This window comes from Giraffa tippelskirchi, chromosome 4 (assembly GCF_054371585.1).
Source record: "Giraffa tippelskirchi isolate mGirTip1 chromosome 4, T2T-mGirTip1v1.2.pri, whole genome shotgun sequence".
Taxonomy (NCBI): domain Eukaryota; kingdom Metazoa; phylum Chordata; class Mammalia; order Artiodactyla; family Giraffidae; genus Giraffa; species Giraffa tippelskirchi.
In genome coordinates, this window is record NC_137278.1 from 93099173 (window position 1) to 93124342 (window position 25170).

Below are 25170 nucleotides of genomic sequence, written 5' to 3' on the forward strand. Positions count from 1 at the left end.
CAAAAATGGTGAGTGGGTTGCCATGCCCTCCTTTGGAGGATCTTCCCAAACCAGGGATCGAACCCAGGTCTCCCTCTTTGCAGGTGGATTCTTTACCCTCTGAGCCACCAGGGAAGCCCAAAAATACTGGAGTGGGTAGTCTGTCCCTTCTCCAGGGGATCTTTCCTACCCAGGTCTCAAACAGGGGTCTCCTGCATTGTAGGCAAATTCTTTACCAACTGAGCTACCAGGGAAGCCTCCAAAACACTGAGGCGGATCATATTAACAGGCATAGACAAATTAGCTCAAGAAAGAGAACTCAGAACTGAGTTACCGTCCACAATTATTTCTAATTCATTATTTTCAAGTCGTAATTTTTGTCTTGTCATTATTATTATTATTTTTTGCATTAAGCCTGACACGGACTAAATTCTGATAAAAAAGGCTATCTGCTTAAGAATCACAAGTTAAGTAGAAGTTTTCAAAATTACTGAAGCACCACGAAGAATGAAAAATTATGATGAGGTATAGAATTTTGTTTCAGAATAGATATGCAATTATACTAACTAAGGAAGTCAACACTAGAAATAACTATATGTGTGTGTGTGTGTGTGTGTGTGTGTGTGTGTGTGTGTGTGTGTGTGTATGTGTATTTAAGAATCAGGGTTTCCCAGGTGGCACTAATGGTAAAGAACCTGTCTGGCAATGCAGACATGGGTTTGATCCCTGGGTCAGAAAGATTCTCTAGAGGAGGGCATGGCAACCCACTCCAGTAGGTAGAATCCCATGGGTAGACGAGCCTGGCGTGCTACCATCCACAGGATCGCAAAGTTTAGGATACGACTGATGCAACTTAGCACAGCACAGCACAACGATACAACATTCAAAATTATTAACCCTAATTAATATTACCCATAATCATAAAATATAGATGATAACCATCATTAAATAGAACAGTGCTTTTTCTTATTTTTTGTCTTTGATTAAAAAAAAAACGGTTTGCAGTTTCTACTGAAAGATATGACAAAATGCTAAGGAGAATTCCAATTATTCCACATATAGAATAAAAAAAAAATTGAGCAAATTGTGGGAAAAGTACATCCTTATGGGCATTGAGGATAATTAAAGATTTTACATACTCAAATTAGTCATGTGCATAAAGAAAAAGTTCCTTATTTAGTGATACTTTACGGTTGTCACAAAGACATAGTGAAGAAAATAATAGAATTTTCTTATTTGGTTAAAATTTACAAAATAGCACATCCATTCTTGGAAAGGAGAGTATCTCTCAATAGTAATTTATCCTCAAATGACCCACAGATGATATTATTTTTTGTCTCTTTTTAAATGCAATTTCAGGACATAGAGTTTTCTCTTAAATTGTCATAGAAGACAGGAATACAGGATTCCTGAGAATCTCTTTTTCTCTAAAAAGTTGCACTGTCCTCATTATTCAGTGACTTAATTTAAGGAGTTCTGTAGCTACATTCACACATGACCAAGGTGAAATTAATTATGTATTAATTTTTATCACATTAAGATAAGTATACATAGAATATTGATTTGAGTTTATTTCCAAATACATGTCATAACAAAAAAATGACAAACTTCTATGAATGTAAAATAAGAATTCACAACAGAATCTAACCTATGTTTATTGGAAATTTGATCTTCAGGAACCACTGAAATAACAGTAACAGTGGGATGTGAATTTCCTCTTCTGCTATCTTTGATTTCTAAAGTTATGAGATCCTTCCATCCATTCAAAAGATTCCCTTGAAGGATATGATTTTCTTGCAGCAGCTGAAATTCAGGTCTCAGTTTATCTGCCAACTTCCACAATTGCTTTTACAAGACTCACTCATAGGCAATTGTAGTCGTTGGTCCTTTCTGGACCGACACGGGATTTTTTCTGCTGTTCCTTTTCTTACAAATATCAGGGAAAAGTGCTATTATCTCAAACTTCAAGATTATATCTGCTTACATTTCTTGGTCCCTCTCGGTCCCATTAGCTTTGTGCATTCCTGAGTACTGTTAAGAGACATGACCCCCTCTTTCTCCCGCCCCATACTGAAACTCCTGTGACATTTTTATTGTGCCCATCTTATTTTACTTACCTTGCAGTAAAGCTATTTCTGGCTTGAGTACAATCACAGAATCCAAAGATATAGGGATGTATCCTCCTTATTAACAGAGAGAAAGCAAATACAGCGATAGCAAATTCCAAAATGAGATATGAAAACAATATTTTGTCTAGTTAGGGAAGGATGCGAAAAACACCTGGGAGTGAAATTGAAGGGTTGTTTTTTAAGTTTTATGTTAACTCTTAAAATTACATGCCAAACTTTTTCAAAGTGGCTAAATCATTAAACACTTTCACCAGTAACAAAAGAGAGTTGTAGTTTCTTCATATTCTTATTTGCACTCGTGTTATTTATTGTTTAAAATAAAGAAATCCTTCTGGTAGGAGTGAATTTGTATTGTTTCTTTAATTTGCATTCCCCTAATATGTAATATGTGTGCAACTTTTCATGTGATTGCTAACCATCCATTTATTTTCTTTGGGAGAATATTTATCCAACTATTTTACCCATTTTTAAACATTATTTTTATTATTTTAGATTGTAAATTTTCTTTATGCATTCTGAAAACAAGTTATTAGAAATATGTGATTTGCAAATATTTTCTTCCAGTGGTATCTCATCCTTTACTTTTTAAAAAACATTTATCTATTTATTTGGCAGTGTCTTAGTTTCAGCATGGAGCTAGTTCCCTGACCAAAGATTGAACCTGGGCCCCCTGTATTGAGGGCACAGAGTCTTAGCCACTGGACCCCAGAGAAATCCCCTTTTGTCTTTTAATATTTTGATGGCATCTTTCAAAGCCTTTTTTTTAACTGATGAATTCCAATTTATCTCTTTGTTGTTGTTTTGGAGTCCAAGGGTCTTATTCTAATCCAAGGTCACAAAATTGTCTCCTACGATTTCGTCTAAAGTGTTATGGGATTGGCTCATATATTAGAGCTGATTCATTTTTGAGTCAGTTGTGTATGATGGGATGTGAGAGTCTACATTAATCTTTTGACATGTGGACACACAATTGTCCCTGTACTATTTATATAAGACTATCCTTTCCTCCATGAATTGTCCTGACACATTTGTTGAAAATCAATTTGCCATAAGCGTGTTTGTTCCAGGACTCTCAATTCTGTAACATTGATCCATATGTCTATCTCCACACCAACCACACTCTGTCTTGCTTACCGTAGCTTTACAGTAATTTTGAAATTGGGAAGTTTAAGTCCTTCAACTTTATTCTTCTCTTTCAGAGTTATTTCGACTTCTAGGTACTAAGAAAGACTATATAAAGTTTAGGATCAGATTGTCATTTTTTATAGAAAAATATCACTAAGATTTTGATAGAGTGTGTGTAAATCTATAAATCCACTTAGAAAAAAATTGACATCATGAAAATGTTGATTTCTAATTCAGAAAGATGGAATTTCTCTCCATTTAGGTTGTTGTTGTTTAGTCGCTGAGTCGTGTCTGACTCTTTTGCTTCCCCTTGGACTGCAGACTGCAGGCTCCTCTGTTCATGAGATTCTCCAGGCAAGAAATGGGTTTCCATGCCCTCCTCCAAGGGATCTTCCCAACCCAGGGATGGAATCCACATCTCCTCAATTGGCAGATGGTTCTTTACCACTGAGCCTCCTGAGAAGCCCCAACATTTAGGTAAATCCTCTTTAATGTCTCATAGCAATGTTTTGTAGTTTTCAGTATGTATGCCTTGCTCTTCTATTGTTAAATTTCTAGGCATTTTATTATTATTGATAATTTTGTGGAAAAAATTTCATTCTTAATTTTAGTTTCAGACTATTTGTTACTAATTTGTTACCAGTTCTTTTGGTATCGCATCTAAAAAATCAATGGCAAATCCAATGTCATTCATTATCTCCTTTAGGTTTTCTTGCCTCTAGGGTTTTTTAAATCTCCATGTTTTAGTGTCTGACATGTTTTGAGTTAATTTTCACATATGGTGTAAAGTATAGGTTCAACTTCATTCATTTCCATGTGGTTTTCCAGGTTTGCTAGCACCATTTGTTGAAAAGAATGTCTTATCCTTATTGAATGATCTTGGTACCCTTGTTAAAATTATTTCTGGGTTCTATTTTATCCCGTAGGTTTATGTGTCTGTTCTTATGCCAGTACCACATTGATTTAATAACTGTCCCTTTGAGGTAAATTTTGAAATTTGAAAGTGTGATTCATACAACTTTATTGTTTTGGCTATTTGAGGTCCTTGAGATTCCATAGGAATTTTAGAATCGGATTTCCTATTTCTGCAAAACAATGCCACTGAAATTTTGTCAGAAATTTCATTAAATCTGTAGATTGCTTTGGATAGCACTGTCATCTTATCAATATTAAGTCTTCCAATCTGTGAACATGAGATGTATTTTTTCATTGGTGTCTGATCTTTTAGAATGTTTTGCAGTTTTCAGAGTACAAGTTCTACGGTTTCATGTTTAAATTTACTTCTAAGTATTTTGTTCATTGTAATGCTTTTGTAAATGAAATTTTCTTAATTTCCTTTCCAGATTGTTCATTGTTAGTGTATAGAACCACCACTGATTTATTTTGGTATTGATTTTGTATGCAGCAACTTTACTGATTTTATTTATTAAGTTTTAATATTTTTTGTGAAATCTGCATGGTTTTATACATATAAGATCATGTAATTTGTGAACAAAAATAATTTTATTTTTAAAATTCCAGTTTGAATGCCTTTTATTTCTCTTGCCTACTGCTCTGATTAAAACTTTAAATACTAAGCTGAATTGAAACAACAAAAGCAAGCATCTTTATTTCTGATCTTAAAGGAAAAATTTTGTCTTTCACAATTAAATACGAGGTTAGCTGTGAGGATTTTATAGAGAGTTTTTATTGTGTTGAGAAATTTTTTCATCCATTGCTAGTTTAGTTAGTACTTTTATCAAGAAAGGATATTGAACTTTATCAAATTTATTTGCATCAAGTATTTTATTCATTCTTTTAATATACTCTAGTTCCTTAAAGTGCAATTATGTTATTGATTTGAGATATTTTTGAGTTATTTTTTAAATGTACACATTGGATGTCATGAATTTTCCTTTTAGCACTGTTTTGCTGCATTCCATAAGATTTAGTATGCTGTGTTTTTATCTCAAAGTATTTTTTAATTTACCTTCTTTTTTTTTGCTTTGACCAACTAGTTTTTTTAGTGTTCACAAATTTGTGAATTTTACAGCTTTTCAAATTGATTTGTATCTTCACTCCACTGTGACTGGAAGTGATACTTTGTAGAAAGTCTTGACTAACATTTCTATACTGAAGAATTTCTCATATGCACTATGTATAACTGCTGTTTTGGAGTTGAATGACTATATGTGTCTGTTAGGTTTAACTGGTTTAAGATGCTTTCTGGTCCTCTAAGTTCTTATTGATCTTCTATTGTTCTCTCTCTCTCTCTTTTTTTTTTTAATTAAAGTTGGAAGTATTGGTGTCTCTATTATTACAGAATTACCTACTTCTCTCTTCAAATCTGCTAAATATTTCAGTGTATACATTTGGTTATGCTATTTGGTGTATATACGTCTGTTTATAACTGCTATATCTTTTTAGTGATTTGACACTTTTGTCATTATATAATGTCCCTCTTTCTTGGTTGTTACAGTTTTTGATTTAAATACTATTTTGCCTGATATTAGTGTATTAGCACTAAATTTGTATTAGCATTAAATTTCTTTTTACATTCATTTACTTTCAAATTGTTTCTTAGATATCAAGTGAATTTACTGAATATAGCATATACTTACATCATGTTTTCCCTCCATTCTGCTAAACTGTGATTTTTTATTACTGAGTTTAGTGCATTTACATTGAAAGTAAATACTTGTATGGAAGGGCTTCTGCCATTTGCTATTTGTTTTTTGTTATTTTTTAAAGTTTTTGGTTCTTCCTTTCCTGCATTATTGCCTTCTTTGACATTTTGTGACGTTTTTAGAAATATGTTTGCTTCTCTTTTTTTTCCATTTGTGTATATTCTATAGATATTTTATTTGTGATTACCATGGGGATTACATATAACATCCTAAAATTCTACTGATTTAATTTTAATTAATACCAACTTAACCTCAGTTATATGCATGACTCCTATAAAGTTCCAATCTTCCCTTATATTAATGGGTGTCACAGATTATATATTTATGCTATGGGCCTAATAACATAGTCTTATAATTGTTTTTCATATTTTTGTCTTTTAAACTCTGTAGAAAATGAGACTTGAGTTAGAAACCAAAGTTATAATAGTGGTGACTTTTTTATTTTCCCACACATTTATTTTACCAGAGAATTTTACATCTTCATACTTCTTCAAGTGAGTGTTTAGTGTCTTTTCACTGCAACCTACAGGATTCCTTTTGCAATTTCTTATAGGGCAGGTCTATTGGTAATTAACTTTATCATCTTTGTTTTTTTTAAATATCTGGGAATCTCTTAATTTCTCCCTCAGTTTTGAAGGACAGTTTTGACAGATATAGAAGTATCAATTAACAGTTTTTCTGATATATGTGTGTATATATATATATATATATATATATATATACACACACACACACACACGTATATATATCCTACTGTCAGAAACTTTGGGTTTCTGATGAGAAATTGGCTAATAATCATATTGAGGGTCACTTATACAGGTCTTATCATTTCTCTATTGCTGCATTTAAGATTCTGTATTATCTTTGACTTTCAACACTTTAATAATAATGTGTCTCAGTTAGGGTCTGAAAAAGTTTATTTTACTTGAAATTTATTGAGTTTTTTTGATTTGTAGATTCATGAATTTCTTTCTATTTGAAGAGACTTTGGTCATAATTTTGATCATATTTCAAGAAATAATGTTTCTTCCCTTTTCTTTCTCTCTCTTTCTGATATTCCTGCTTTTGTGTACATTAGTATACTAGATGGTGTCTCACAAGTCCTTTAGGCTCTGTTCACTTTTGTTTACCCATTTTTTTCCTGCACCTCAAATTCAATAATTTCAATTGCCCTGTCTTCAAGTTCACCGATTCTTCTGCAAATCTGCTGTTGAACCCCTGTAATGAAATTTTCATTTTAGTTATTGAAAATTTTAGCTCCAGAATTTCCATTTTGTTCTCTTCTTATAATTTCTATTTGTTTATTAATGTTCTTTTACTAATATATTAGGTCCTAAATATTTCTTAACTCCTTAATCATATTTGAAATAGTGTTTTCAAAGTCTTTGTTTAGTAAATCCACTATCTGCATTACCTCAGGGATAGTTTCTGTCAATTAATTATTTTATTCCTTTGAATAAATCAAAACCTATCTCTCTGTATTCCTTGTGATTTTTATTATTGAAATTGTTATTTGATTTTTATAATAATGTAACTCAGATTATATCTACTCCATAGGGTTTTCTTTATTTTGATTTTTTTGTTATTGTTTTGGTCATTGAAGGCTGTTGCATCCCATTTATTTTGAGACTTTTCCAAGCTATTTTTTTAAAGACTATTCCTTGTTATATGTACTTACTTGTTTGTTTGTTTGTTTGTTTAATCTTGTGCTAGGCAAATGTTTTGACAACGATTTCCTTGAAAGCCAGGAGCTGAAAGAGAAAAGTAAACAAAGATCACCAAAGATAATAAAAACAATAAAAAAAAAAAGGGCAAACAACTCTCTTCAGTCTTTAAAGACTAGCTCTATGTGGATATATTCCTTTAGTACTTACCTAGGTTTGCTCTGAGCCTAGAGATTGGCTGAGGAGAAAGTTAAGATCTTCTCGGGACTTACGAGCATGCTTTTGCCAGTTCATTCACATAACTTTCCAAATTGTCCTGCATATGCAATTGCCTTTGAATGGCCTAATTTCCCAAAGAGTCCAATTCTAGTTTTAACTCTGGGCTTTAGGTGATCTGTTGTAGATCTGCATCTAGAATCTCTTGTCAGAGGTGTCTGGATTTGTTGTCCCTTGTAGTTTTATGAGTAGTTCTGGTTGCATCTCCTACCTATGTTCCAAATTATGGGAGACAGAGATGATCAAGTCAGCTACTCATGTATCCCCAGCTGAGTTAGAATAAACACACACAGTAATTTGAAAATAACTTCTTTGCTCCCTCCAGTTGAAGGAGGGGTACTGGTAACCAGGTTTCCCTTGCTCACAGTTAAGACCTCTGTGTGCTGGGGAGGGGATGAATGAACGCAGAGCAAAAACACTATAAAACTCCTCAACATTTTGAAGATGGCTTTTTCGTGGTGGACCATTTATTTACTTGATTGTTGTGAACTTCTGATTGTGGTCCAGAACTCCTATGAAGTTGATTCACATAGTTTCTCCTGATTTGTTGTTGTTTGGAAAAGAACGTGTGGAGATTCCTACTCAATCATTTTGCTGACCTCATTTTCTCAAGGATTCCCCTCTAGACAAGTGGAGAAATCTTTTATCTATTCTCTCATTATCTTCTAAGACCTCTAGGAAGAGGCCAAAATCTTTGTATTCAAGTTCAGCATTTTGTGAACAACTTCTTTTTTTTTTTCATTGTTACTAGATGTCTTCAGTGATTACCTAACATTACATGTAGATTGTGCTCAGACACTAAGTCATGTCCAACTCTTTTCCGAACCCCTGGACTGTAGCCTGCCAGGCTCCTCTGCCTATGGAATTTTCCATGGCAAGAATATTGGATCAGATTGCCATTTCCTCCTCCAGCAGATCTTCCCAACCCAGGGACTGAAACTGTGTCTCTTGCATTGGCAGGTGGATTCTTTAACACTGAGCCACCTGGGAAGCCTTATGTATAGATTACCATCCTTTAAAATTCAAGAACTATGAAGGTGAAACACAAAACTTTAATAAATTCATTAGTTTGTCTTATGAATACATATTTTGGACATTTCTTGGAATCAAGGATATAAGTACTCTTTCTGTTTTTTTATTGAGTTTAGGTAGTATAATGGTGGAATTTTATGTGACTCTTTTAAAATTCTGAACTTTTTCCCATAACCTGCTTCTCTTTCAATGTGATTTCCATTCCAGCTTCTATTTCTCTAGTGATTTTGAATGTCAGTATTTTATTCTCAGTTCTAGACTATTAATTTTATAATATTAATTTAGGCATTTAAGAATAACAATTCTCCTATTTGTGACTGCTGGTTCTCTTGATATGGGTACATTTTCTTACCTGGTTTGTATCTTTGAATTGTGAGCTCACCCTTACCTTCACATTTTTCCATAAGTGAACTGAATGCCCTGTGTTGTAGAACTAGTGTATAGATAGTTTTATCTTTGCTTCTGCAGGATCTCTTGAGGGTATCCAGCTTGAGACATACAAAGCATTCCAAGTTAAAATGAATTCCAGCCCCTCAAACTGAGTGTGGCATAGATTTACTGTTTCTATTTCTCATAGAAAATGTTTTCACACCAGAGTTTGGAAAGTGAAAGCTTATTTTCTTCTACTGTGGGATGGTGGAGTGGATGTTTTATTTGACCTTTTGATGAAGTGAACAGAGTTTCTGGATTCCTAATTTTAAGTAGGCGTTCTCAGTTGCAAAGCCTTACAATAGTTTTCAACCTAAAAGAAGCTCCAATAGTTTTTCTCATTTTCTCTCCATTTCTCAAGTTACAATTTCTATTCCAAACAGATGAAGGCTGTTTCCCACAGGAAGTTCTTTTCATTTCATTGATTAATTACATCTTATATGAAAGCACACAATTTGTGTATGCTCCAGACTTAGTTGAATAATGTCAAAATAGAATAGTCAGTAAATATTCACTTTGTGAGATTTCAGATTTAAACCAATGCTGATGAATGAATACAATTCATTTTTTAAATCTTCCAGAAGACACATAGACATTATTTATCATATTTTCTATACCTAGGTACACCTTAGCTAAATACACAAATAATGATAATATTTAAATTTGTTACTTTATAATTTAATTTAGTGGCCATGCATACCTATACACAGAGCTGTTCAGAAAAAGTTAATAGCATAAACATTTTTCAATGAGATTCTTAAACTCTTTTATCCCTCAGTCTCATAAAAGTGGTAATGAGATGGCTAGATACCATCACCAACTCAATGGACATGAATCTGAGCAAATTCTGGGATATAGTGGAGGACAGGGGAGTGTGCTGCAGTTCATGGGGTTGTAAAGAGTTGGACACGACTTAGTGACTGAACAGCAACAACAATATGGTTCCTAAAATTAAGACCTCTTTTTCATGTATTCCATTTACTGAAAAAAATTGTAAATTTCACTGTAATATTTTTTTTTAATTTGATGTCTTTGATATTATATTACATCTGATATTTATTTTAACCATTTGTGTGTGTCTCTCTGTCCTTCTCTCTCTTTCTGTGTAAATAATACCCAAAGTGATAAGTGTTGAATATCAAATTTAAACATAAATGTCCTACATTGAATATCTCTCCTTACATGTGAGATTAGAGGATGAGTACTCTGTGGCCATTAGAATTGTCATAAAGTACAGATTAAAGGATGATGGGGGAAATCTAGATGCAGAAGCCCCTGGAGATGTTATCTACATATGGAGGATTTCATCTCATGCAACTCCAGAGTTCTCTTGGCCCTCTCTTCTGACTGTCTCCTTAATGACCAATTCTTTGGATAGCTCAATAGTAAAAAAAAAAGTATATCATTACATCTGTAAGATTTTCCCTTACCAAGCTGAATTGAAATCTCTCTCTCTTTTTTTTTTTTGGTTGACATTTATGGTTACTAAGCCTCTAGTTGAATATTTTGAAAACAGTCCTATGATCTCTGCATTTGTTGTTGGTAAAAAGAACACAAGGTCAACCAGCTGAATTAAATAACTCATAAAAGGTATTCAATTGGGACTTCTTCTGGCAGTCGTGTGGTTAAGACTTCTTCTAATGCAGGGGGTGTGGGTTCGATCCTTGTTAGGAGGCTAAGATCCCACATGCCTTGTGGTCAAACTACCAAAAACATAATACAGAAACAGTATTGTAACAAATTCAATAAAGACTTTAAAAATGGTCCACATAAAAAATCTTCAAAAAAAAAAGCATTGCATAAACCTATATCTGTCTCCATGTGTGGTTGTGTGTCTGTGCATCTGTGTGTATGCACCAAGTTTCCTCTTTATTATTCATTTGGCCAGTGTAAATAGCTCAAAGGTAGTGGGGTTTTATATAAGTTGGTATTACAATTGTTAGATGGCATTTAGCTATAATTTGTGTAGGAGTTTTACCAAGAGCTTCCCTTGTGGGCTTCCCTTGTGGCTCAGCTGGTAAAGAATCCTCCTGCAATGTGGGAGACCTGGGTTCAATCCCTGGGTTGGGAAGATCCCCTGGAGAAGGGAAAAGCTACCAACTCCAGTATTCTGGCCTGGAGAATTCCATGGACTATACAGTCCATGGGGTCACAAAGAGTCAGATATGACTGAGCGACTTTTATTATTTTGTTGCTTACCAAGAGACACATTCTTTCCCTGTCCTTTTGGTAAGGAGAAATAGGCCTGGGTAAAAAAGGATCTTTTTTTAAAAATTTTGGCCATGAAATTCTCCAGGCCAGAATACTAGAGTGGATAGCCTTTCCCTTCTCCAGGGGATCTTCCTTATCCAGGGATCGAACCCAGGTCTCCCACATTGCAGGCAGAATCTTTACCAGCTGAGCCACCAGGGAAGCCCAAGAATACTGGAGTGGGTAACCTATCCCTTCTCCAGCAGTTCTTTAGGACCCAGGAATCAAACCAGGGTCTCCTGCATTGCAGGCGGATTCTTTACCAGCTGAGCTACCAGAGAAGCCCCCCAAAAGATAGACTAATTCAGTTTAATTCTAGGGGCCTGGGGCCAGGGGTAAGGGATTTAATCCAAACTTGACTTGTTCTAATTGCATTTTTTCTGACTTAGTTTTTGTCACCCTTGTATATAACATAGGCACATTTCACCAACTTCAGTCATGCTTAAACCACACACACACAATTGAAAGCTTAGGTGGTGCCTCTTCAATATCAGTAAGTTCTGTGATGCTCCACATGTCACACTTCTTAAAAGAAAAACTTGGGATCCTAGTTATTTATTCTCCACTTTTCTTTCCTTTCTTCCCTCAAGAGGTTTTACAGATTCTAATTTTTTAACGTAGAAACCTGGTAATACTTTGAGTCTCCACAATAACATCATTTGAAATGTGCTGAGTCCTGAATATTCATTGGAAGGACTGATGCTGAAGCTGAAACTGCAATACTTTGGCCACCTGATGCAAAGAGCTGACTCATTTGAAAAGACCCTAATGCTGGGAAGGATTGGGGGCAGGAGGAAAAGGGGACAACAGAGGATGAGATGGTTGGATGGCATCACCGACTCAATGGACGTGGGTTTGGGTGGACTCTGGGAGTTGATGATGGACAGAGAGGCCTGGTGTGCTGAGGTTCATGGGGTCGCAAAAAGTCTGACACAACTGAGCGACTGAACTGAACTGAACTGAGGTACTGAGATTCCTGAATGTACTTTGTGACTGTGTTTTGGAGTGACTAGTTTTGGTTTTCTCTCAGCATTTTTAGCAGCAATCCCCAACCTTTCTGGCACTAGGGACCGGTTTTGTAGGAGACAATTTTTCTATGGGCAGGGATTGGGGGGATGGTTTCAGATGATTCAAGCACATTACATTCATTGTGCATTTCATTTCTATTATTATTACATCAGTTCCACCTCAGATCATCAGGAATTAGGTCCCAGAATTTGGGGACCCCGGTTTTGTTGTTGTTAGCTATTAAATTGCTAAGTTGTGTCTGACTGTCTTTGACCCCACAGACTACAGCACGCTAGACTCCCTGTCTTTCACTAACTCCCAGAGTTTGCTCAGAATCACGTTCATTACGTCAGTGATGCTATCTAATCATCTCATCCTCTGCCACCCCATTCTTATACTTTCAATCTTTCCCAGCCCTGGTTTACAGCATCTCTAAATGAGTTCCAAGTAGGATTTTACCACGATGCACCAACAGCCAGGACAGGGTTTACTCTTTACTTTTAGAATAAACATGATTTCCCACAAAGGGCCTTTTTTCATCACAACCTGCATTTTAGGAGGTTGAAGCCAAGTTGGTGCTGTCCAAATAGGGATCTAGATGAGCAGATAGCAAAATTGTTTTCCTCCCAAAGAATCCTTTATACTGACCATAGCTTTGTAGATCTGGCTCTAGCAGGGAACAATAGCTGGGGTAAGATAATTTGGCCCTTATGGCCAGTGTGGGAAGCTGAACCAGACTCGCTCTTGAGGAAGGCAGTACATGAAACCCACCTGGGGATCTTGGGAAAGCCTGTCTCACACTGTCTCTGTGCTCCGTTTTGTTTAGCTCTCCCACTGCCAAAGCCCCATGAACTCAGAGGACATTCAATCTTTCCAGGTTCCCCACCTGTAATGAAATAGACAAGTGCAAGAGCCCCAGTAAAAGAGCTCAAGTACAATGGCCCCTCAACCAGTAGATTTAAACCAGTTGAAGACCCAGCTAACCAGTCTCATCAGAGCTGGTCCCTGAACCACAAATCTGGAAGCAATATTTTTCCCTCACAAATGCCATTCCAAAGATATGTTCTTTGATGTTGTCAAATATAAATTATCAAAGGAAAACATGGTGATAACACACGGCTCATTTTATACCCACATATCAATAAGAGAGTCTGTTATAGCAGTGTTTCTGTGGCTGGTCTCTGTCCTGGCTGTACACGACTGGGAAATTAGTCCATGGACGATGCAACAGCATGTTGTTGTCTTTCAGTTGTTAAGTTGTGTCGGACTCTTTCCAACCCCATGGACCGCAGCATGCCAGGCTCTCCTGTCCTTCACTATCTCCCAGATTTTGCTCAGATTCATGTCCATTGAGTTGGTGATACTATTTAACCATCTCATCCTCAGCCACTCTCTTCTTCTTTTGCCTTCAACCTTTCCCAGCCACACCATGACTGGGGTATAATTTCGATTGAATTGCTTTTTATATTTCTCAGGAAAGTTGGAGATCAGAAATACTACCTGTGAGGCCAGCTTTATGTGCATATAGTCTTTTTAAAAGTGTAAGGTTTCAAGAACAGTTTTACAGAAATTATTAACTTTTGAAAAGGGGCCGGTTTCCTTCTGCCATTAATGATATGCATAATAGTTTAATGTAATGCTACTTTTAATTATCACAGCTCTTTCTTTTAAATATCAAATTTCCCTCTCTAAACTGTCCTGCATTCTCTTTAGAGGCTTGTCTGTCACTGTAAACGACATCACTTTATTTCTCCTTTAGAGGCAGTGACAGGCCCACTCTTATCCCGAGCTTTATCTCTTTTTCCATCCTTTATTGTACTACAAAGATCCCTTTTTTCATAGTTTACTGCTGTATCCGCTTTCCACACGTGGCAAATGATTGCCTCGCTAAAGGTATTTTCTGTTTCAATCTTACATTTTCCCAAGGGAGAACAAAAGGGACAAGCTTTCTGAAGTTGGTTTCACTGAGAAAATTGTTTAGAATTGCCTCATTCCTCAGCAGATTAACGAATGCATACAACCCCAGCTTAAGTGCTATTGTACTGCACAATTTGTCCATTATACTTTGTCCTTTCCATTTAGAAAACCCCTCACCAATTAAAGTAATACAGCCTTCCAATACCTGCTCCCAATTAAATCTGAGCTGTATTACCTGCCCTGATGCAGCTGGTCACAGAGTCCTACCACTTACCCGCATTCATTAGGGCTGTTCATTATCAAGGCGATGGTGGCAGGAATTCAAGCCCCGGCCTTTCTTTTAGGGATCACCAAAATTATCAGCTTTCCACCCGAGGCCCCTATAAGGACAGGATTAAGGGAAAGGAGAGGGAATTCATACAGTAGCAAACTTGCATTGTTTCTGCCCCACTCCTGTCTCTAACACATCCAAGAGATACAGTCCACGTACAAAAGAACACTCATCTTAATTAAAGGATCACTTTTCCCTCACTTTGCAGCCCAAAGCGCAACCCCTCCAGCCTTGTTCCCCCCATCTTTCTTGCCCTCTGCCTTCAAGCCCTTTCTTCAAGACCACAGTGAGAAACATCATGAAAGGCTTTGAAAGTGACCAAGAAGCCCACTTACTGGGATGTCTATCATTGAAGAGCAGGGTTTTCTAGCTTCAGGATGGACTCCAGTTTGGAGAACTGTTATTTTTGTATCCGTGGCTTAAAACGACCCTAAAAAGGATGAAGGTATGGATGGAGAAAAGGTGCTGAAAGTTGTGACTTGATCACACATGTGGGATAATGATGTGAGTGGGGTCTCCCAAATACATTTAATCTACTATGAACAATAAACACACATCTACAACTTACACCCTGTACTTTCATTTTGAAGAAGGAAATACAATTCTTAGCTCTTTGGAAACCCCGGCAGTTCACAGTCATCATTATTAGAAAAAACAAAATCAAGTTAGGGGGGTGGTGGATGCCACAAATGGGAAAAGATCACAGGTTAAAAGGAGGCAGTGTATTTAAAAGCACCAGAGAAAAATCACAAGCTGGCTGCTAGGGTAGCAAAATTCAGGTCCTGAGACTCTTGACAAAGTAAATGTCATGAAGTCTCGATTAAGACTGGTCTGTCAGCCCTGCAGAGACCAGACCTGGAGTGTGACCCAGGCACTGGTGGTCCTCAGAGGTGGGGATCCCAAAGTCAGTTTCCCTCATCGCATTTTGAGGGAAGAGACTGAGGTCCTACATCAAAATATCCTTTTAATTAAGAGATGGAATTAATATATATCCTCTGCTGAATTCTGGAATAATCATCCATCCTTTAGTAAGTAGCATTTTAAAAGGGACTTCAATGACCTCCGTGTCTCTAATGAGCAGGCTCTGTGGGGAAACCCTGATCCCAGGAAAAATCTGGACATTCACAAAGGAGCATATAGATGCTGGGTGGATAATCAGTGAAAATCCATCTTAAGCAATCTTGGGATCAACTTTACTATAATTCTTTATTGTATACATACAAATCTTATCAATGAACAGCACTGTATGCATATCCATGACTTTTTTTTTTCTTAAGGGTGGGGGAGGTTGTATATTAGTGTTTTCCTCTCAATTAACTTCCAGGCAATTTTCCCAGCTAAATGCATAACATCTTTGGCAAGATGCCAAACAAAACCTTAAGACCCAACACTAAATTCTGCACTTATACAGGGAGCTTAGATTTTCATGCGGTGAACTGGAAGCCTGCCAGCAACTCCCACTATAAACCCAGCAGTGGGAAAGCTATATATTTTTTTTATCAAGAAACTCTACTTTAGATTTCCAAGACCACTTGAAAATTGCACTATTTTAATGTGCCTTTTAGACAAAATAAAAGAAAGATTTAACCTGCTATTAAATTAACCCAATTAGCTATTTATTCCATGTAACCTTACACTTTGGATGGTGTTAAATCAAATATGCTGGCAGGGAGTGAATTTTTTTTTTTTTAGTGAATTATGGAAATTATAAGATGCATTCAGACAATAAGTTCTTATGCCTTTTGCCTTATCCTTTTTGCTCTTACATGATTATTAGACTACTTTAAAATTTTCCCTTTTTTTAATATATGAAATGTTGTTACCCAGGATACAATCAGGCTGAGGGAGCAAGGAGGAAGGGTTGAGGAAATTAGCAAGGAAAGGAAAGCTAATCAAATAGGAATGTATACAACAGTCATTGGTCGGAAGGCTTGCCATCAATCCTTCAACCTTAGCTTTTCTGGTGCACTTTTATTTGTACGTTCCATTCAACACATGTGTTCTTCCAATACTGTGGTGCTTTTCAGGAGACTCTTAGCAGCCGGGGCTGCTCTGGGTCATAGTCAAGCTCTCTTGATGTTAAATTTAGAACCAAACTCTAGGACTTGAGTTCACGTCCATTGGGATCCATAAGTTGAGGTAAAAAATACTTTGGAGAACTTGTATAGTGTCTGATAAACCTCTTTCAGCACTAGAGAGCCTTTGGAAAACAGCATTTGGACGATTTAAGAGGCAGTGAACCAGAAACATATGGATTAAGTTTCCCCTGGAATACTCAGGAGTTTAAAAATTAAGAGAGAAATGCTTGGCCAAACAAATCTTACCAATCCACCCCCCCCCCAAAAAAAAAAAAACTTGCAAGACCGTCCAAGAGAGTTTGCCAAACCTAGAGGACTCATGAGTCCTCTTTTCTTAATATTCACCATTACTATATTTCTAAAAAAATTTTTGTTTGACAAATCTGGAGTTTTAAACACATCTGGAGTGGGTTCAGAGAACAGCAGTTCACATCAAAGTGATTTTGCAATTTCAAAAACAAATCATAAATCACAATGAAACAACATTGTGAATTTGTCTACATACATTCAAAAGCCAGGCTAGTTCGGGCATGCACAGACACACACATGCACCCAGGGCAGGGGGTCCCACGTCTGCTAAGCAGGTCAAGGGTTCTAGGAAGTGTGAGGACTCTGGTTAGAGAGGACTTGGGAACATAGGCACCATTTATGCAATGGATTTTAGCACCAGCTTCAACCAAACACACAGAAGACAGACAGTTGGCACCAATGGAGGGTTTAATATAAAAATAGGCAGAGAGATGACCTCCCAGGTCACCTCATTCAACTTTGTCACTTGAAGGCTTTGAAATCTGCCTAACCACTAGCGCCATCTGGGAAGCCCAAGAACGTATTAGAAAGGTGAAAGTGTCAGTCGCTTAGTAGTGTCCAACTCTTTGCGACCCCATGGACTGTAACCTGCCAGGCTCTTCTGTCCATAGAGTTCTCTAGGCAAGAATACTAGAGTGGGTAGCCATTTCCTTCTCCAGGGGATCTTCCTGACCCAGAGATCGAACCCAGGTCTCCTGGATTGCAGGCAGATTCTTTACTATTTGAACCACTGGGGAAAGTATTGATCCCCAAAGAATTCTTAATGCTTATTTTTTGTTTGTCAACAGTTTCTAACAATCAACTCCAAGGCTAGTCCTGCATCTTGGATCCTCTGTAAATTTCAGCAGCATCATGAGACGCAGTGCATGAAGCAGCTAGGACAAATTAGCATAACGAGGAAATAAACTATCTCAAACATCTTTTCCTCTGTCTTTTCCTAAACATATTATCTTTTCTCTCAAATCATGGTCAGAAGAAGGCAGATTCAGTGCTATGCAGAGCAGATCTGATATTGGAAGAAGCAGAATTAGTCTACAATTTGAAACTAAGGACAGTAGAGGCAAAGAATAGATTTAAAAAAGACAGAGGGCAATGAAAAAATCAAGACATAACAGAACATGAAAGCAAAAAAAAAAAAAGTGAAGGGAGGGAGGCAAGAAGGAAGAAAGAAAGACACCCAGCATGCACAGAGTATTGAGGAAAAGGAGACTAAAGCCAATTTGATAAACACTTGCTATACATTTTTTTCACATATAATTTGCCATTGATTTATTTCAGCATTTAACTACATTCTTCAAGCAAGTCAATTATAATCACACGTAAAATGATGGTGATAGAGCTGGTGGTAATAGTGGTGAAAACATAGATCAGCACTTAGAATCTTTAAAACTGTGGAAGTGACAGTGTGATGGGAAAAAACTCTCTTTAAGTATTTCAGAAGAGCTATGAGAGTCATTTCACATTTTGAGATTCATTTAAAGATACAGCAGGAGTTAACTAGTTGACTCTGGAGAACCGATATTTAAGACAAAAATGTATTCACGCTGCTGAAGCACTTCAAAACCCTGCAAAGCTCTGGATTATTTATTCAATAGCTGTGGGTGATATAGTTTATTCTACATGAGAGGACTTTATGTCCAGAGAAGGTAGTGATAGCAACGAATGATCTCATTCTATGATGGACAGAACGGTAAATTTATTTTTGCTTGAAACTCTTGGAAGAATGGAAGAGAGGTGATTTTGTTAGTGGATGAACATGTATTAATGAATCAACTGGCAATTGAGAAATCACTTAACATATCATTTTTTCCATCTCTTAACTAGAAAAATTTTTTTATCCATAAGGGCAGTCTAAGAAGACTGAGCATGATTCATACTGCATCTTATTACTCCCTTAATTTGTATCTATTTATATAAAATTAGCATAATTTGACTTCAAACTTTATTACTTTGTAAAAGAGTTATTTCACATATTTCTCACCACAAGCAGCAGCAGGCTTTTAGAAAGATTTTTTCTGCTGGGAAGGAATAGTCTAAGCTTGTGTTTATACATAACTTCACTCTAATCTGCACAATCCAAAATTGCAGGGAGATAGACTAGGAAAAAAACTATCTGCTCAAGATTCTTTGTAAGGATTTTAAGAAATATCACTTATTTCTTTAAAAAAGAAAATAATCTGATTTTAAACACACTCACTTTGATGTAAAATGGATTCTATTTTAAAGGATAAGATCAAGCTTCTTTTGGATGTAGAGGAGGACTTGCTCATCCACCACGGATAGGGCCATCCTCAGGAGATGAATCTGTCAATTTCCATTCAGTCCAGCAGGTACAGTAAAGTTTCATGAGACAGAGAGGCGTAGCAGGCACGTTTGTCCAGACTGTGAATTGTTAGAAATCGGAGATTACTTTTCTTAGGCACGAAAGCTGATGTGCAACATCTAAATAAATAGATAAATACAACCAGGAAGGTTTTGGAGTTTGGAACTAAGCGTCAGCATCCTGGGTGGGTCGGCAGTGTCAGAAAGCCCAAATCAGGACGTCCGAAAAAGATAAATGAAGGGTGACGTGTCATTTCAAAGTCCAGCCACAATCAGAAACCAGAGAGGAGGTGTTCCCTCAACTTGAATCAGAATCCAAGATCAGGGTCAACAGGGGCATGAAAGGGTGAGCCGGGAAGTCCACCCGGGGCACGGCAAGGGGACAGTAGAGGGCCAGTCTTCAGCCCAGGGCTTCTCAGGCTTCTTAGGGAGAGAGAGTAGAAGAGAAGGCAAGAGGGGAGATAAAAAGGAAGTCCGGAAACCAGGGCTGGGGGTGGGGTCAGCAGGCTACAGTGGCCTCGTCAGTCAAGGTCCACACCTGGCGGCCAGGCCCTGGACCCTGGCAGGCTTCGAAGGAAGGAGGGGAAACCTCCTACAGAGAATAGAGCAGTAATAAATTTGCAGAGGAGATCTACTTAGCCTGTTCTTTGTTTATTCAGAATCTAGTCATTAGTAAAAGTTGCTAACTATAAGAAAAATGCTCCTTGCTCCTAGGAGGGCAGTTTATTTCTGTACCAAGACTTTTTGGGGAAGAAAAGATATTCTGAAATACGCATCATTTAAAGAGCTCAATCTCCCGCCTTTGGACGGATCTCTCTGCTCTTTTATTGATTCAGGTCTCAGTGTCTAAACATAATCTTGTCTTTTTCAACAGAGTTCAAAGCAAAGGAGATGTTATCGCATCAGTTTTCACAATTTCTATATGATTCACCATCTGGCCCTTCTGCATGCCCTGCCCCCCACTATAGCACTCAGCTCTGCACATCCAATCACACCTGTAGCTTCTTCCCGGACTCAGCCTCACATGGCTTCTCTCTGCCTGGACAGCTCTCCTCTCCTTATTTATGGTGTAAGTATTTACAGAGACCCAGATGTGAGTGCTCAGTCATGTCGGACTCTTTGCCACCCTATGGCTCCTCTGTCCATGGGATTTCCCAGGCAAGAATACTGGAGTGGGTTGCCATTTCCTCCTCCAGGGAATCTTCCTGACCCCAGGGAGGATTCTTTACCACTGAGCCTCCAGGGAAAAGCAAAATAACTACTAGGGCTTCTCTGGTGGCTCAGTGATGAAGATTTCACCTGCCAATGTAGGCAATCCCTGATCCGGAAAGGTCCCACATGCCACGGAGCAACTAAACCTGTGCACCGCAGCTCCAACCAAGTCTTAAACCCATGCTCGGAGCTCATAGAATAATAAGGCAACTTCTGGAGCTAAAGGCACAGAACTTGACCCACTGAGACTCACTTGTGCTTTCCTTTGGGAACCCTCCTCTGTTGTATCATTTTGAACTTGTCACCCCTTTGTAAGGGCCACCACAGGGGGAAAAAAGAATAAAACATATTATGTAGCACTATTTCACCAAAGTCTGTATTTTAATTTTCTGCATGTCTCACCACTAGAGGATAAGTATATACCCACCATATTTTACTGGCACTAGGGTTTTGTGCATTGTAGTTATTCATTTCTGATAGTTCTTTGTTCAATGCTTGTTTGATGGATAGGTGAATGGATGGGCAGACAGACAGATAGATGGATGGATAACTATATGGATATAAATAGTTGACTATTATGCCATCTTTGTTCCATCTTTCAGTTTGCTGTGCATTGTTCATCACTGTTCAAGATAATAACTGCATTGCTTTCCTTCCTCAGTCTGGAATTAATGACTTAAATGTAAGCTGTACTTTCCTATTCAACAGCAAATAGAATGATTCCTCATGGGTTTTGTCATAAAACTACTCACTATAAACATTACTGGGCTTCCCTGGTGGCTTAGATGGTAGAGAATCTACCTGCAATGCAGGAGACCCACATTCGATCCCTGGGTTGGGATGATCCCCTGGAGAAGTATATGGCAACTCACTCCAGTATTCTTGCCAGGAGAATCCAATGGACAGAGGAGCCTAGTGAGCTACAGTCCATGGGGTTGCAAAGAGTTGGCCCGACTGAGCCACTAACGCAGACACACACATAAACATTACTAGCTAAATAGAAGTTTTCTGTTACTGAACTAAACTTTTTAATGATGTAACAGTCTATATTTGTCAATCTAACAGTGCAATATTAATTTAATAATTAATAACTGTGATTGTCAAAAGAGGATTTGAATTGCTATTTGATGTATTTTTTTATGTATTTAAGAAAATACTTCGGTATAAACAGGTCAGTTAATAGGTCCACAATTTTCTTTGATTATGCAGTTATTAAACCTGAATTATTGATTTATATATCTTTAACTTTCTTTTAGAGATACTTCAAAATGAATACAAGACTATCTTTATACATTTAAAATTCACATATAGCTGATATTCATATTTTAGTACATCCTATGTGGAAAATGGAAGTTTGCTCTATCATGTTTTGACAATTTAAAAAATTCATTTCTCCATCCAAAAAAAATCCTTGATACAGTAGGCTGATTCTGGCACAGGTATCATAATTCAGAAATGTGTAAAAAAATGCTCAGAGAAAAGCATATCTAATATCACTGTCCTAACACATTTGATATAGATATAGTATCGCCGAGCTCATTATAGCAGACCCTATACTATAATTACATTACACACATTTTAAATTATCATTATAATTTAAGTCTGCAATTTTGTTTGGGGCTTAGATTTTCCATATTTGTTCACACATGTGAATCATTTAAATTGTTGAAGTAGAATCTGTTTAGCTGTTTTGAATTATATGAATGAAAGGAAAAATACTTTCTCTTCAAAGCAAATTAAGATATTTGAGGATTCAAGTGAGACTGTCTGAATTTATAAGCTTGAAAATTTTGGATTTGATATGAATTTTAAAATATTTCCTAATTTCCCTCAGCTACAGTTTCAAATGATAAATGAATTAATTCTTTGGTGTAAATGAGCTGAAATTATCAGTTTACATAATTATTTTAATTTCACTATACCAATAATATTGAAGTTAAAATTAACATCATAAATTATTAAATAATTTTAGATGTTTTCAGTTTGTATACTATTTGGGTGCATATTTTTTTACATACTATAAAAAAATTAACATTGGACATGACATTCAGAGGTACAAACTAAATCAATAAGATTTCAGTAGCAAAAAATAAATTCTTATTTCTAACAACAGGAAATGGAAATACGTGAAGAATAAAATGTATTACTTAATTTTTGTATATTCTACAGACTAATGTAGTCTTTTACTACAGAGCTGTAGTAATAGTCGAGTTTTTAGACTCTTTTTGTATAAATACATAAAAATGCAAAAGTCAAAATTTACTCATCATTAATTTACCCTGAACAGATGCAGTGTTTGTTACTGGTAGTTGGAGTTTTTAATTGGAGACCTGGATCCCATCAGTCCTTTAGATCATACATTCTTTTCTTTATACTTTGTGGAGAAACTTGACAAAAATTCTGAATAAACATAAAAGATTTAGGCTAAGTTTTTAAGGAATGGATACCACTATCATTTTTTCTAAAAGTAACCTAAAGCACAAGCTTTCAGATAATGTGAAAAAAAAAAAAAAACAAAAACTTAGTCTGTGTCTACTTTCCCCTTACCTCGTGTTTTAAATTTCATAATACAATCATTCTCGTAGTATTTTTATTTTTCCTTTAAACATCTATCTTTGGAAGTCATCAGAGAAAGAGCCATCAGCCTGAATGTTTGCTCTTGGTCATGTAAATATTTCAGTCTGTAAATATTTCAGGTTTATAATAAAACTTACGATGTTAAAATGTACTCTCCTGACATTTATAAGACAGTGGCAACAACAAAGGGCACTTGTTTATAAAACCCGGAAGACTCACTGCAGCAGCAATAGCATCCTTCAGGTTCTCATTCAGCATGTGCCCTGATCTTACCTGGACCAGGTCAAGCAGGGGTGGCTGTGAGAGCTCCCCAGTGCTGGCCAGAGGCTCCAATAGGAGCTGGGGCTGCAGTTTCAGCACCAGACACTTGAGAGAAGGAAGAGAGGGCGGGAAAGTCAAAAAGGTTTTCAAGATAGAGGATCATAACAGTTAGCATTGTGAACTCACTGCTTAATCTTTTCTTCCGTACTTGTAAAGAGACTTCATTAAATGTCTGGGAGACGATAGGAGACATTTTTATCTCCTAAACTCTGCAAATAACAAGATATCCACAGTTTTCATCACTGTTAACAAGATGAGAAGTTAGGAAGCTTTGTCAGGAGAGCTCCGGTATCAATTTCCATTCAGAAATCCTCTGACCCAAATATAAGTAGATGTAACAGGTTTAATGCACCAGCATCATTAGGAAAAATGTTGCATATTGTATGTCACAGTGAAGCTTCAAAGACAACCTGTGAAGTGGTTAATTTAAATTTAAGACTAGAATTCTAAAGGGAGATTAGTCTTAGACAACTAGCACAGATAGTAAATTTCTCTAATAGTATAAATTATCGCATGACCACCTCACATTGGGATCATATCACCATTTAAAATTGTAGCTCACTCTATTTTCAAGGGTATTTTAGTGCCATTATGGGTAAGTAAAGTTGCCATTTTTTTTTTCTCCTCAGTGTTGCATTTCAACTGAATAGCCTCCTAAACTGCTAAGAAGACTTTGCAATTTAAATGAATGTCACTGTGTGGTCTTTTATAAAATAAAGAATATTTGAAATAATTTGAAATATTCATTGAAATAGTTGGAAATTTGATATTGTTAATTCTAATTTGCTATAAAAAATTTTATTTCTGTCTCCCAAGCCTCATAATGTAACCTCTAATTTTTAACTTAAATATACGTAATGCCAAGTGTGTTTTTTTAAAAAACTTGTCTTCACATTATTATATTTATAAGCCATAGTCCCAATGTTCCAATTGCTATTAAGCATTAAAATGTAGGCAGAAATTTCTTTAAAATTTCTGATCTGTAATTTTGCAATCTCTTCACACTCTCTGATGAGCCATCTTTGGGGAGACAGGAGTTGGCAGAGCTTTTAATTTGGTTAATTGTTTCGGCACGTTTTCATGATACTTCAGGCGTTATTTAGTGTCTGTGTGTAGAATGTGGTGTTTGTCACTTGGATTTTGTCAATGAAAACTTTTTGCCTGTGTCATGGTTATGTTATGACAAATATTAATTGTTGTCAACAAGAGAGAATCATCAGCAAAGTTAGTATTGTCGTTATCATTTATAGACTAAAGTTTTTTGTGGTTAACAAGGGGTTTCCCTGGTGGCTCAGTGGTTAAGAATCCGTTGGCCAGTGCAGGAGACACAGGTTTGATCTCTGAGTCAGGATGATGCCCTGGAGAAGGAAATGGCAACCCGCTCCAGTATTCTTGCCTAGGAAATCTCATGGCCAGAGGAGCCTGGTGAGCTACAGTCCATGCGGTTGCACGTGGTTAAAAACTGTGCAATTTAATTTTTTCTAGTGGCTGGAAAAGCCGAGTAATCTAGATCAGATTTGGCTTGTGAAACTGAGAAATCAAATT

The 25170-nt window shown here is 36.6% G+C and overlaps 1 long non-coding RNA gene across 12 annotated transcripts in view; it reads right to left on the reverse strand.

The window, feature by feature from the left end:
- Positions 1 to 6798: 6798 nt before the first annotated feature.
- The window catches only part of LOC145545973 (uncharacterized), a 127106-nt gene continuing 108734 nt past the window's right edge, over positions 6799 to 25170 (reverse strand). For 2 of the 12 annotated variants that reach the window (XR_014082375.1, XR_014082373.1), the window contains 8 exons: positions 23752 to 24035; positions 23006 to 23127; positions 19391 to 19575; positions 15142 to 15236; positions 14750 to 14855; positions 13330 to 13444; positions 7578 to 7650; positions 6799 to 7117 (listed from right to left, as the gene is read on the reverse strand). This is a non-coding gene — a long non-coding RNA (uncharacterized LOC145545973). The remainder of the gene's footprint in view (positions 7118 to 7577; positions 7651 to 13329; positions 13445 to 14749; positions 14856 to 15141; positions 15237 to 19390; positions 19576 to 23005; positions 23128 to 23751; positions 24036 to 25170) is intronic. The other 10 variants (XR_014082376.1, XR_014082374.1, XR_014082371.1 and 7 more) reach the window with 6 other exon arrangements.